General features: G+C 48.5%; 1 protein-coding gene across 1 annotated transcript in view; it reads right to left on the reverse strand.

The window, feature by feature from the left end:
- ell (elongation factor RNA polymerase II) overlaps positions 1 to 11,148 on the reverse strand; it is a 122,406-nt gene that overhangs the window by 57,585 nt on the left and 53,673 nt on the right.

Below are 11,148 nucleotides of genomic sequence, written 5' to 3' on the forward strand. Positions count from 1 at the left end.
GTACTGTACCCCAGTGTTATACAGCGACAGACCTGTACCCACCAGCACTGTACCCCAGTGTTATACAGTGACAGACCTGTACCCACCAGTACTGTACCCCAGTGTTATACAGTGACAGTCCTGTACCCACCGGTACTGTACCCCAGTGTTATAGTGACAGACCTGTACCCACCAGTACTGTACCCCAGTGTTATACAGTGACAGACCTGTACCCACCAGTACTGTACCCCAGTGTTAGTGACAGACCTGTACCCACCAGTACTGTACCCCAGTGTGATAGTGACAGACCATTACCCGCCATTAATGTACCCGTGTTAGTGACAGACCTGTACCCACCAGTACTGTACCCCAGATTTATACAGCGACAGACCTGCACCCACCAGGACTGGACCCGTTATACAGCGACAGACCGGTACCCACCAGTACTGTACCCGTGTTATACAGCGACAGACCTGTACCCACCAGTACTGTACCCCAGTGTTATACAGCGACAGACCTGTACCCACCAGTACTGTACCCCAGATTTATACAGCGACAGACCTGCACCCACCAGTACTGTACCTGTGTTATACAGTGACAGATCTGTACCCACCAGTACTGTACCCATGTTATACAGCGACAGACCTGCACCCACCAGTACTGTACCCGTGTCATACAGCGACAGACCTGTACCCACCAGTACTGTACCCCAGTTATAGTGACAGACCTGTACCCACCAGTACTGTACCCCAGTGTTAGTGACAGACCTGTACCCACTAGTACCGTACCCGTGTTAGTGACAGACCTGTACCCACCAGTACTGTACCCCAGTGTTATAGTGACAGACCTGTACCCACCAGTACTGTACCCCAGTTATACAGTGACAGACCTGTACCCACCAGTACTGTACCCCAGATTTATACAGCGACAGACCTGCACCCACCAGTACTGTACCCGTTATACAGTGACAGATCTGTACCCACCAGTACTGTACCCGTGTTATACAGCGACAGACCTGTACCCACAGAACTGTACCCATGTTATACAGCGACAGACCTGTACCCACCAGTACTGTATCCCAGATTTATACAGCGACAGACCTGCACCCACCAGTACTGTACCCGTGTTATACAGTGACAGACCTGTACCCACCAGTACTGTACCCGTGTTATAGTGACAGACCTGTACCCACCAGTACTGTACCCCAGTGTTATACAGTGACAGACCTGTACCCACCAGTACTGTACCCCAGTGTTATACATTGACAGACCTGTACCCACCAGTACTGTACCCGTGTTATACAGTGACAGACCTGTACCCACCAGTACTGTACCCCAGTGTTATACGGTGACAGACCTGTACCCACCAGTACTGTACCCCAGTGTTATACATTGACAGACCTGTACCCACCAGTACTGTACCCGTGTTATACAGTGACAGACCTGTACCCACCAGTACTGTACCCCAGTGTTATACGGTGACAGACCTGTACCCACCAGTACTGTACCCCAGTGTTATACATTGACAGACCTGTACCCACCAGTACTGTACCCGTGTTATACAGTGACAGACCTGTACCCACCAGTACTGTACCCCAGTGTTATACAGTCCAAGGTTATCTCTCCAGGCACAACCCAATTTGAGAAGGACACAATATAGGCTGTGCAACTGAGTGTTGTTCACAGATTGTGTGGGCACAGTGTGAATCCACTGTTATGCTGCACTGAAATCCCAGTGATAACGTGTCACCCACTAAACCTTCACTTCCACCTCCTATCGGATCACGTTTAACCCTAGTGTTTGCCGCTCAACTATGTTGCAACGTTAAATATAAGTTGTCATCTATAAACTCTAGCAACGAGAGCTACAAGGCACCATCAAAACAAGGCCTACTTCCCAAATGTAATGATGCATTAAAAACACAGTGATCTTGGTCCTTGTGCCCTAGGAGTGTAGTTCATCTTCCTCACTGCAATTACAACATGCATCACAGTAGAAAATCTGGAGTGAGAAGGTCATCCAGCTCATCACATCCTGCTCCGTCCACAGCCCATGTCTAAATGTTTGATCATGAACTCCCTTGCCTTGCGCCTCCCCGGTTTGCTTCACTCCACCATTGGTGGCCGTGCCTTCAGCTACTAAAGTTCTAAGCTCTGGAATTCCCTCCCTAACCCTCTCCGCTGCTCTCTCCTTCTTTAAGATGCTTCTTAAAACTTACCTCTTTTGGCCACCTGCTCTAATACCTCATGTGGCTCGGTGACAAATGTTCTTTGATAATCGCTCCTGTGAAGCGTCTCAAGACATTTTACTACGTTAAAGGCGCTATATAAATGCAAGTTGTGTTGATGCTAATTTCCTACCTGGAAAAAAGCAAGCCGCCCTGTTAAAATCGCTAGCCCTCCGTCAACAGATATCGATTCAGCTCCTGTTACAGGTGCTAACTGAGCCCAAGTCAGCTCCCATCGCTGGGAGGGTGCTTTGATCCCTGGACTATTCAGTTAGGACAGCAGCTGTGGGAGCGATAAGCATCCTCAACTCCCTGAACTGTACAGGGCCTGCGGGGGAAAAATCCTGATTACTATCCAACAACTCTTGCTCGAAAGGACAATGCGTACAGAAGCTGTCCGGGAACAGGATTGGGTTCAGTTGTGAAGCACTCTACAATCGAACAGCCTGCCAATCCTCAGCGTTAAGGCATGCACACATGGGGAATGGCCACCGGCTGAGGTACTGGGGCAGCTGGTGCCTGCAGAACTATTCGGGGGGCGACAAGCGTCAGCTCCGACTGCACATATCAATTTGTAATTTAAAGGAAAAGAAACCAGAAGTGAAACATAATCACCAGCTTCACCTGGAGACACCGTCCTCTGCATCTGAATCAGTTCGTGGAATCAGAGTACAGAAGGAGGCCATTCGACTCTTTGGTCAAGCTATCCAATGAATCCCACTCCCCCGCTCTTTCCCCATCGTCCTGTATTGCTTTTCTCTTCAAATATTTATTCGATTCTCTTGAATGCTACGACTGAATCTGCTTCCCTTTCGGGCAGTGCATTCCAGATCACAAGAACTCGCTGCGTAAAAAGTCTGTTAAATTGCATCTCCCACGTGTCTGTCCATTTCACCAGCCTGTCTATGTCCTCCTGAAGTCTGTTCCTATCCTCCTCACTGTTTACTACATGTCCGAGTTTCGTATCATCGGCAAACTTTGAAATTATGCCCTGTATACCCAAGACCAGTTCATAATGCACATCAGAAAGAGCAGTGGTCCCAACATGACCCCTGGGGACCACTGTACACTTCCCTCCAGTCTGAAAAACAACTGTTCACCACTACTCTCTGCTGTCTGTCCCTTTGCCAATTTTGTATCCACGCTGCCACTGATCCATTAATCCCATGGGCTTTAATTTTGCTAACAAATCTATTATGTGGTACTTTGTCAAACGCCTTTTGAAAGTCCGTATAGACATCAACCCCCCCTGTTACTTCATCAAAGAACTCAATCATATTAGTCAAACATGATTTGTCTTCAACAAATCCATGCTGACTCTCAGTTATTAGCCCATACTTTTCCAAATGCCATTGCCTAAACGTTATTTTTTTTAAATTGCAACAAATTTTTCTAATTCCAAACAATATTTCCTTCACACGCTTTCAAACTCAACATTTATATTTTAGGAACATTCGCCAGTACCTGACACGGGGTTCCAGTTATGTTGGTACTGAAGCCCGAGCCCACCTGGCCCACGCCCAGCCCCAATCATGTCGTGCAAGTGCCAGGTGATGACCATTTCAAACAAGAGAAAACCAGGCCACCTGACCCGACCTTCAACAGCTCCAGCTTGCTGAGTCATCCACCATCAATACCTTGGGGGGGTCACCATTGACATGAAGCTGAACTGGACCAGCCATGTCAATGCCATGGCCACAAAGCAGCTAAACTCGTGATTCCTCAAAGCTTCTCCACCATCTACAAGACTCAAATCAGGAGTGTGATGGAATACTCACTACTTGCCTGGATGGGTGAAGCTGCAACACCCAAGGAGCCAAACACCATCCAGGACAGAGGAGCTTGCTCGATCAGCCTCGTGCCACTGGACTCGATACGCGCCCCCTCTATCACTGGCGCACTGTGGCTGCAGTATGTACAATAGACAGGATGCACTGCAGCAATTCACCAAAGTTAATCTGAGAGCACCTCCTCCAGTGCAGCCTCTGCCACTGAGGACAAGAGCAGCAATGTTGTGGGAAGACCATCACTTCCAAGTTCCCCTCCAAGTTACACATCATCCTGACGGACATATATCAGCCGTTTCTTCATCGTCACTGGCTCAATATCCTGGAACTCCCTACCCAACACCACCATGGCAGCACCATCACCACATACTGTAGTGGCTCAAGGAGAGGGTCCACGGTCACCTACTCAAGGCAATCAGGGTTGGGCAATAAATATGGCCCACACCCCAAGAAGACATTTTAAAAAACCTGTCCTCGTGTGCTTTCCAAACTGGTAATCAATTGGTTAGCAATCTCTCGCTCTCATAAGCAGGGGCTCTGGCTGATTGCCCCCTTTGTAACCTAGGGATACTGAAGCATTCCTAGTATTGCCCTGGCCTACATTTGCTAACTGTGCACATACCAGGGAAAGAACCTGGGAACTTCTAATTGTTATACTCAGCTTTAAACATCATAGGAAACAGTAAAACCACCTCCAATTAGACTGGACCCGAGGGTTATATAACGCAGCAATGGCCGAGTGACTCTTTCTTCTGGGAGTAGCTGTGTCTGTACATTTACTTTGGAGGGACAGGATACCTGAAAGGGTCTGCAAACCAGTAGCCTGCAAAAATAAGTGCCCTGGAACATTCTGATTCAATGCCATGTTTGACATTTGACCTCCTGAAAAATGTGCTGCTACAGAACATTCTAGAAACTTTTCAAAAGCAGACTGAATAGTGGGAATGCAAGTTGCATAACGACGCGGATAAATTTAATGCATTATCTATGAAAATGAAAAACAGCGCAGAAGGAACTTCATCCCCAGCCTCCAAGGGTACGGCATGTGATACTCACTCCAGCGAGGGGCTCGGCCCATGCTGGCCAGGCTACTGCGTGGAGTGTGCGTCAGCATGGCTGCTCTGCTTACGGCTTGCAGGCCTGGCCTCCTTACAACACCGCTTTGCAGTGTTAGGTTCAAGCAAAAAAATGATGGCCAGGCCTTTTACAGCATGCTGTGTGCTCGCTATCAAATGAAAAACTTCCATGGTTAGTTACCAGGGGCTCAACTGTGAACTTGCTGAGCGGTGGAGAATGTTTCAACACCAAGTAATCAGCACACTCTGCAAAACAATGCTGCACAGCACTACTGGGAGCCAATCCACCAACAGAGCGGCAGATCGCGACAAAGCATCGCTCAGAAGAGCTGCTGAGCAGGGAGAGCGCTGTTTCATTGCAGGGAAACATTATCTGTATCTAATATATAAAAAATCTTGCGTCTGTCTGCACTACCCGTCAATTATTTACCATTATATATTCCTGTTTCAATTTTTATAATGGAAACTTTCTATGTAAACTTGTCACACTGTAATTATACCCTCCGGCCAGTGGAGGTGCTGCAGGGTCACCACCAATTGGGGGGGGGGGGGGGGGGGAATTACAGGTTGAAGCATTTACATTGGCATCTTCCAGTATAAAAGTAGACTTAGGAATTTATAATGTAAATATTTTTTTTAAAAAGGACAGAACGTACGACTTTAAAATGGGGACCGAATTATATCTACGCGCCCTGGTCTAATTATTCCCATGCCTTTTATCACCACTTCATCTGAACATTAACTTGGTCTCGACTCCTCTGCCAACAATTACAGGGCAGAATTGGGCACTGTATACAGCATGATACAAGATCCTAGAGGGCAAGAATTCTACCCTCCCCCATCAAATTGCAGTGTGTTCCACCCAGTCTGGCCAAGTGGCAGGTATCTCCTTTTTTTTAAATTTATTCCTGGGATGTGGGCGTGGCCGGCACGGCCAGCATTTATTGCCCATCGCTAATTGCCCTCGAGAAGGTGGTGGTGAGGGGCCTTCTTGAACTGCTGCAGTCCGTGTGGTGAAGGTACTCCCATAGTGCTGTTAGGGAGGGAGTTCCAGGATTTTGACCCCGCAATGATGAAGGAACGGCGATATACTTCCAAGTCAGGATGGTGTGAGACTTGGAGGGGAACTTGGAGGTGGTGGTGTTCCCATGCGCCTGCTGCCCTTGTCCTTCTAGGTGGTAGAGGTCGCGGGTTTGGGAGGTGCTGTCAAAGAAGCTTTGGCGAGTTGCTGCAGTGCAACTTGTAGCTGGTACACACTGCAGCCATGGTACGCCAGTGGTGGAGGGAGTGAATGTCCTGGATGGTGTCGAGCTTCTTGAGTGTTGTTGGAGCTGCACTCATTCAGGTAAGTGGAGAATATTCCATCACATAGAAATATAGAAAAACAGCAGGAGTAGGCCATTCGGCCCTTCAAGCCTGCTCCGCCATTCAATATGATCATGGCTGATCCTCTATCTCAATACCATATTCCTGCTCTCTCCCCATACCCCTTGATGCCTTTTGTGTCTAGAAATCTATCTCCTTCTTAATTATATTCAGTGACTTGGCTTCCACAGCCTTCTGTGGTAGAGAATTCCACAGGTTCACCACCCTCCGAGTGAAGAAATTTCTCCTCATCTCAGTCCTAAATGTCCTACCCCGTATCCCGAGACTGTGACCCCTGGTTCTAGACCCCCCCCCCCAGCTAGGGGAAACATCCTCCCTGCATCCAGTCTGTCTAGCCCTGTCAGAATTTTATACGTTTCAATGAGATCTCCTCTCATTCTTCTAAACTCTAGTGAATACAGGCCTAGTCGACCCAATCTCTCCTCATACGACAGTCCTGCCATCCCAGGAATCAGTCTGGTGAACCTTCGCTGCACTCCCTCTATGGCAAGTATATCCTTTCTTAGGTAAGGAGACCAAAACTGCCCACAGCACTCCAGGTGTGGTCTCACCAAGGCCCTGTACAACTGTAGTAAGACATCCTTGCTCCTGTACTCAAATCCTCTTGCAATGAAGGCCAACATACCATTTGCCTTCCCAACCACACTCTTGACTTGTGCCTTGTAGATGGTGGAAAGGCTTTGGGGAGTCAGGAGGTGAGACACTCGCCGCAGAATACCCAGCCTCTGACCTGCTCTTGTAGCCACAGTATTTATGTGGCTGGTCCATTAAGTTTCTGGTCAATGGTGGCCCCCAGGATGTTGTTGGTGGGGGATTCGGCGATGTTAATGCCATTGAATGTCATGGAGCGGTGGTTAGATGTTCTCTTGTTGGAGATCGTCATTGCCTGGCTCTTGTGTGGTGCGAATGTTACCTGCCACTTATCAGCCCAAGCCTGAATGTCGTCCAAGTCTTGCTGCATGCGGGCATGGACTGCTTCATTATCTGAGGAGTTGTGAATGGAACTGAACAGTGTGCAATCATCAGCAAACATCCCCATTTCTGACCTTATGTTGGAGGGAAGGTCATTGATGAAACAGCTGAAGCTGGTTGGGCCTCGGACACTGCCCTGAGGAACGCCTGCAGTGAGGTCCTGGGGCTGAGATGATTGGCCTCCAACAACCACAACCATCTTCCTTTGAGCTAGGTATGAATCTAGCCAGTGGAGAGTCTTTCCTATCCAAGACTTTAACTGGCTGCGCTATTTAAAAGACAGTTCTGGATTGATAATGGGTTGTTGATGGTGCTTGTGTAATACTCTTCCCGTCATTAGCGTACCCTCAGTATAAAGGGGGTGAATTCATGTTACCAGGAGCAGACCTCTCCTGGTGCTGAGGGAACACATCATTCAGGACTCTCTAACTTACGGCAGCCATCTTTGCTTGGAGGTATTGATGGAGGTTTCTTCATCTGACCCCCACCTCCAATATCCCTGCCCAGGCTTTTCCTCATCTGACCCCCACCTCCAATATCCCTGCCCAGGCTTTTCCTCATCTGACCCCCACCTCCAATATCCCTGCCCAGGCTTTTCCTCATCTGACCCCCACCTCCAATATCCCTGCCCAGGCTTTTCCTCATCTGACCCCCACCTCCAATATCCCTGCCCAGGCTTTTCCTCATCTGACCCCCACCTCCAATATCCCTGCCCAAGCTTTTCCTCATCTGACCCCCACCTCCAATATCCCTGCCCAGGCTTTTTCCACCATCTTCAATATTTTTATAACTAATAAACAAAAGTGTTCAAAGAAAATTAAAAAACCTGAATTATATTTAATGCCCCAATGATTTTTTTCCCTGGAGATTCTCACTGCAGGGTCCTGGAGATTAAGCTTTAATTCCCGGAGACTCCAGGATAACTCCTGATGGTTGGCAACTTTACTCCAACTGGCTGAGAGACGGGCTCAATAGGACGGGTACCATACCGCTGAAGGAGAACGGAGATCGCTGCACCCCTGTAGGCTACAAGTCGTCCCCCAAAAGCTGCGTTCCTGGGACAGACCCCTCGGAACTCCGAGACATAACGGGCATCGTGTTTCAGCAGGCAGGATGGGGGAAGTGTTGAGCAAGATTTGTGGAGGAGTCAAACTGACCTGCTCCGATTAGCATAGCTAAACGTTAACGGAAACTAAATACAGGCAGGCTAAGAAAGTGGCCAGCGAAGCCAAAAACTTGCATGAGACAAGCAGTTGAATAGATCCATCCAGAGCCCGTCAGCCAGATCAATGATTAATAAACAGGATGACAAGCTGCGGTCCTGCTAATCACAGTGGTCATGTTCGATTCAAAGAAGTGCTGAATAATCCATTCCAGCTTTCTTAGAACTGCCTCCATTTACACATTTAAATATAAAAAAATAAAGATTCGCACTCAAAAAAGTCAGATATTAAAATTAATTGTGCTCCAATCTCAGCTGCGAGCCATTATTTCACACTTGCGTCAACCAGCATTAAACAGACTAAAAAGAGAGAGACGCGTGAGGATTTTTGGGCGCGTGAGGATTTTTGGGCGCGTGAGGATTTTTGGGCGCGTGAGGATTTTTGGGCGCGTGAGGATTTTTGGGCGCGTGAGGATTTTTGGGCCAGTTCCTCCCACCCCACCCCTCAAGACACGACTCTGGCACCTCATACAAGTTCCGAAAGCGGCAATCTTGTGCTTCTATTCAATTTTAGTGGCCATTCCGCTCAGCCTCTCTTCAGCCATTAGGTGGTCTCGGCAATCGAAGGCTAGTGAGCAGGGATCAGAACCTCAAGATACCAGGCTCCTCTGGTGGCTCAGCAAGTTAATCTAATGACAGTCTAAAGCACGGTGATCGGGGCCCAGGTTCCATCGATGGACTGTGCGGAGTTAACGGATATCAGCCAGGGTGGGGATGGTACGATCGGCCTCAGCATCACTGGGCTTGGTCAGGGAAAAATATGCCTGGGTTCCTTGCTCCTGATCACTGACACATACAGGAAGGTACGACGTGTGGATGGCAGGCTAGGGTTGAGCCCGGGTGACTGTAATGCCCCCACAGTAGAATTGCCAGATGAAACTCAACGTCTATATTAAAGAAATGAAAGGCTTGCATTTCTATAGCGCCTTTCACGATCACCGGACATCTCAAAGCGCTTTACAGCCAATTAAGTACTTTTGACGTGTAGTCACTGTTGCAATGTGGGAAACACGGTAGCCAATATGCACACAGCAAGATCCCACAAACAGCAATGTGATAATGACATTTTTAGTGATGTTGGTTGAGGGATAAATATTGGCCCCAGGACACCGGTGAGAACTCTCCTGCTCTTCTTCGAAATAGTGCAATGGGATCTTTTACATCCACCTGAGAGAGCAGACGGCCTCGGTTTAACGTCTCATCCGAAAGACGGCACCTCCGACAGCGCTCCCTCAGCACTGCACTGGAAGTGTCAGCCTGGGTTTAGGTGCTCAAGTCCCTGGAGTGGGACTGTGAACCCACGACCTTCTGACTCGGAGGCGAGTGTGCTGCCCACTGAGCCACAGCTGACACAAGAATGCCTAGTTGCACAGAGTGCTTAACCCAGTATGTGTTATTGGGGGGGTGAGGGAATGATATACAGCAAGTCTGCTTCAGAGCATAGCCTGTACAGAATAAAATGTTTTGTGCGAGTGGGAAGCCCAATGGATCACTAAAGATAGCGAATTATTGAAGGCTTTCGACATAAGGACTACAACACGTAACCTCAGCAAGTACTCCCCATATCACAGAGGTCTTGAAAGGTAGTGGGATGGCTTGAAGTATTCGTGCACCTGGAAACACAGGCCAAATCCAGCTGTGGGCCCTCCGAGCGGCGGTAATCCAGCCCTCCGAGCGGTGGTAATCCAGCCCTCCGAGCCCGGGTATCTCAGCCGTATTTCGGTTTATATTTAGCACTCGCTGGTTTGACCTATTCGAGTATTATGGGCCAGGAAGCTTGGAAGAGTCTGTTCTTAGCACTGGGGCATCATTGGTGGAAAGATCCCAAATCAGAACACATCAGAATTTGGGATATACAGGAATTAATGGGAACCAGAATTAAACTGTGTGCAAGCCCTGAGGCACCACGCTACAAACTGATGCAGCCCACAAAGGCAAAAAAGATTGGATTCCCGGAAATATAGGATGCGGTGGAGAAGTATTGTGAACATGCTTACACAATCTGTACATTAAGCAGGTCATCTGTAAACGAGAGGTATACCTGCCCTTTGCAATTAATATTTTTATGCACCAACGCCAACCTTCAACCTCGACAGGCCCCCCCCCTCCCCCAAACTGTGTACCCGCAACCAACTCAGACTGTTCCTTTCATAGGATCATAGAATGGTTACAGCACAGGAGGCCATTCGGCCCGTCGAGCTGGTGCCGGCTCTCTACAACAGCACTTCAGCTAGTCCCACTCCCCCGCCCTTTCCCCGTAGCCCTGCAAATTTTTTTCCTTCAGGTATTTATCCAACTCCCTTTTGAAAGCCGCGATTGAGTCTGTCTCCACCACCCTATCAGGCAGTGTATTCCAGATCCTAACCACTCGCTGCGTAAATAAGTTTTTCCTCATGTCGTCTTTGGTTCTTCTGCCAATCACCTTAAATCTGTGTCCTCTGGTTCTCGACCCTTCCGCCAATGGGAACAGTTTCTCTCTATCTACTCTGTCCAGACCGC

Source organism: Somniosus microcephalus, chromosome 13 (genome assembly GCF_052327205.1).
Source record: "Somniosus microcephalus isolate GS21.2 chromosome 13, FLI_Smic_1.0, whole genome shotgun sequence".
Lineage (NCBI taxonomy): Eukaryota > Metazoa > Chordata > Chondrichthyes > Squaliformes > Somniosidae > Somniosus > Somniosus microcephalus.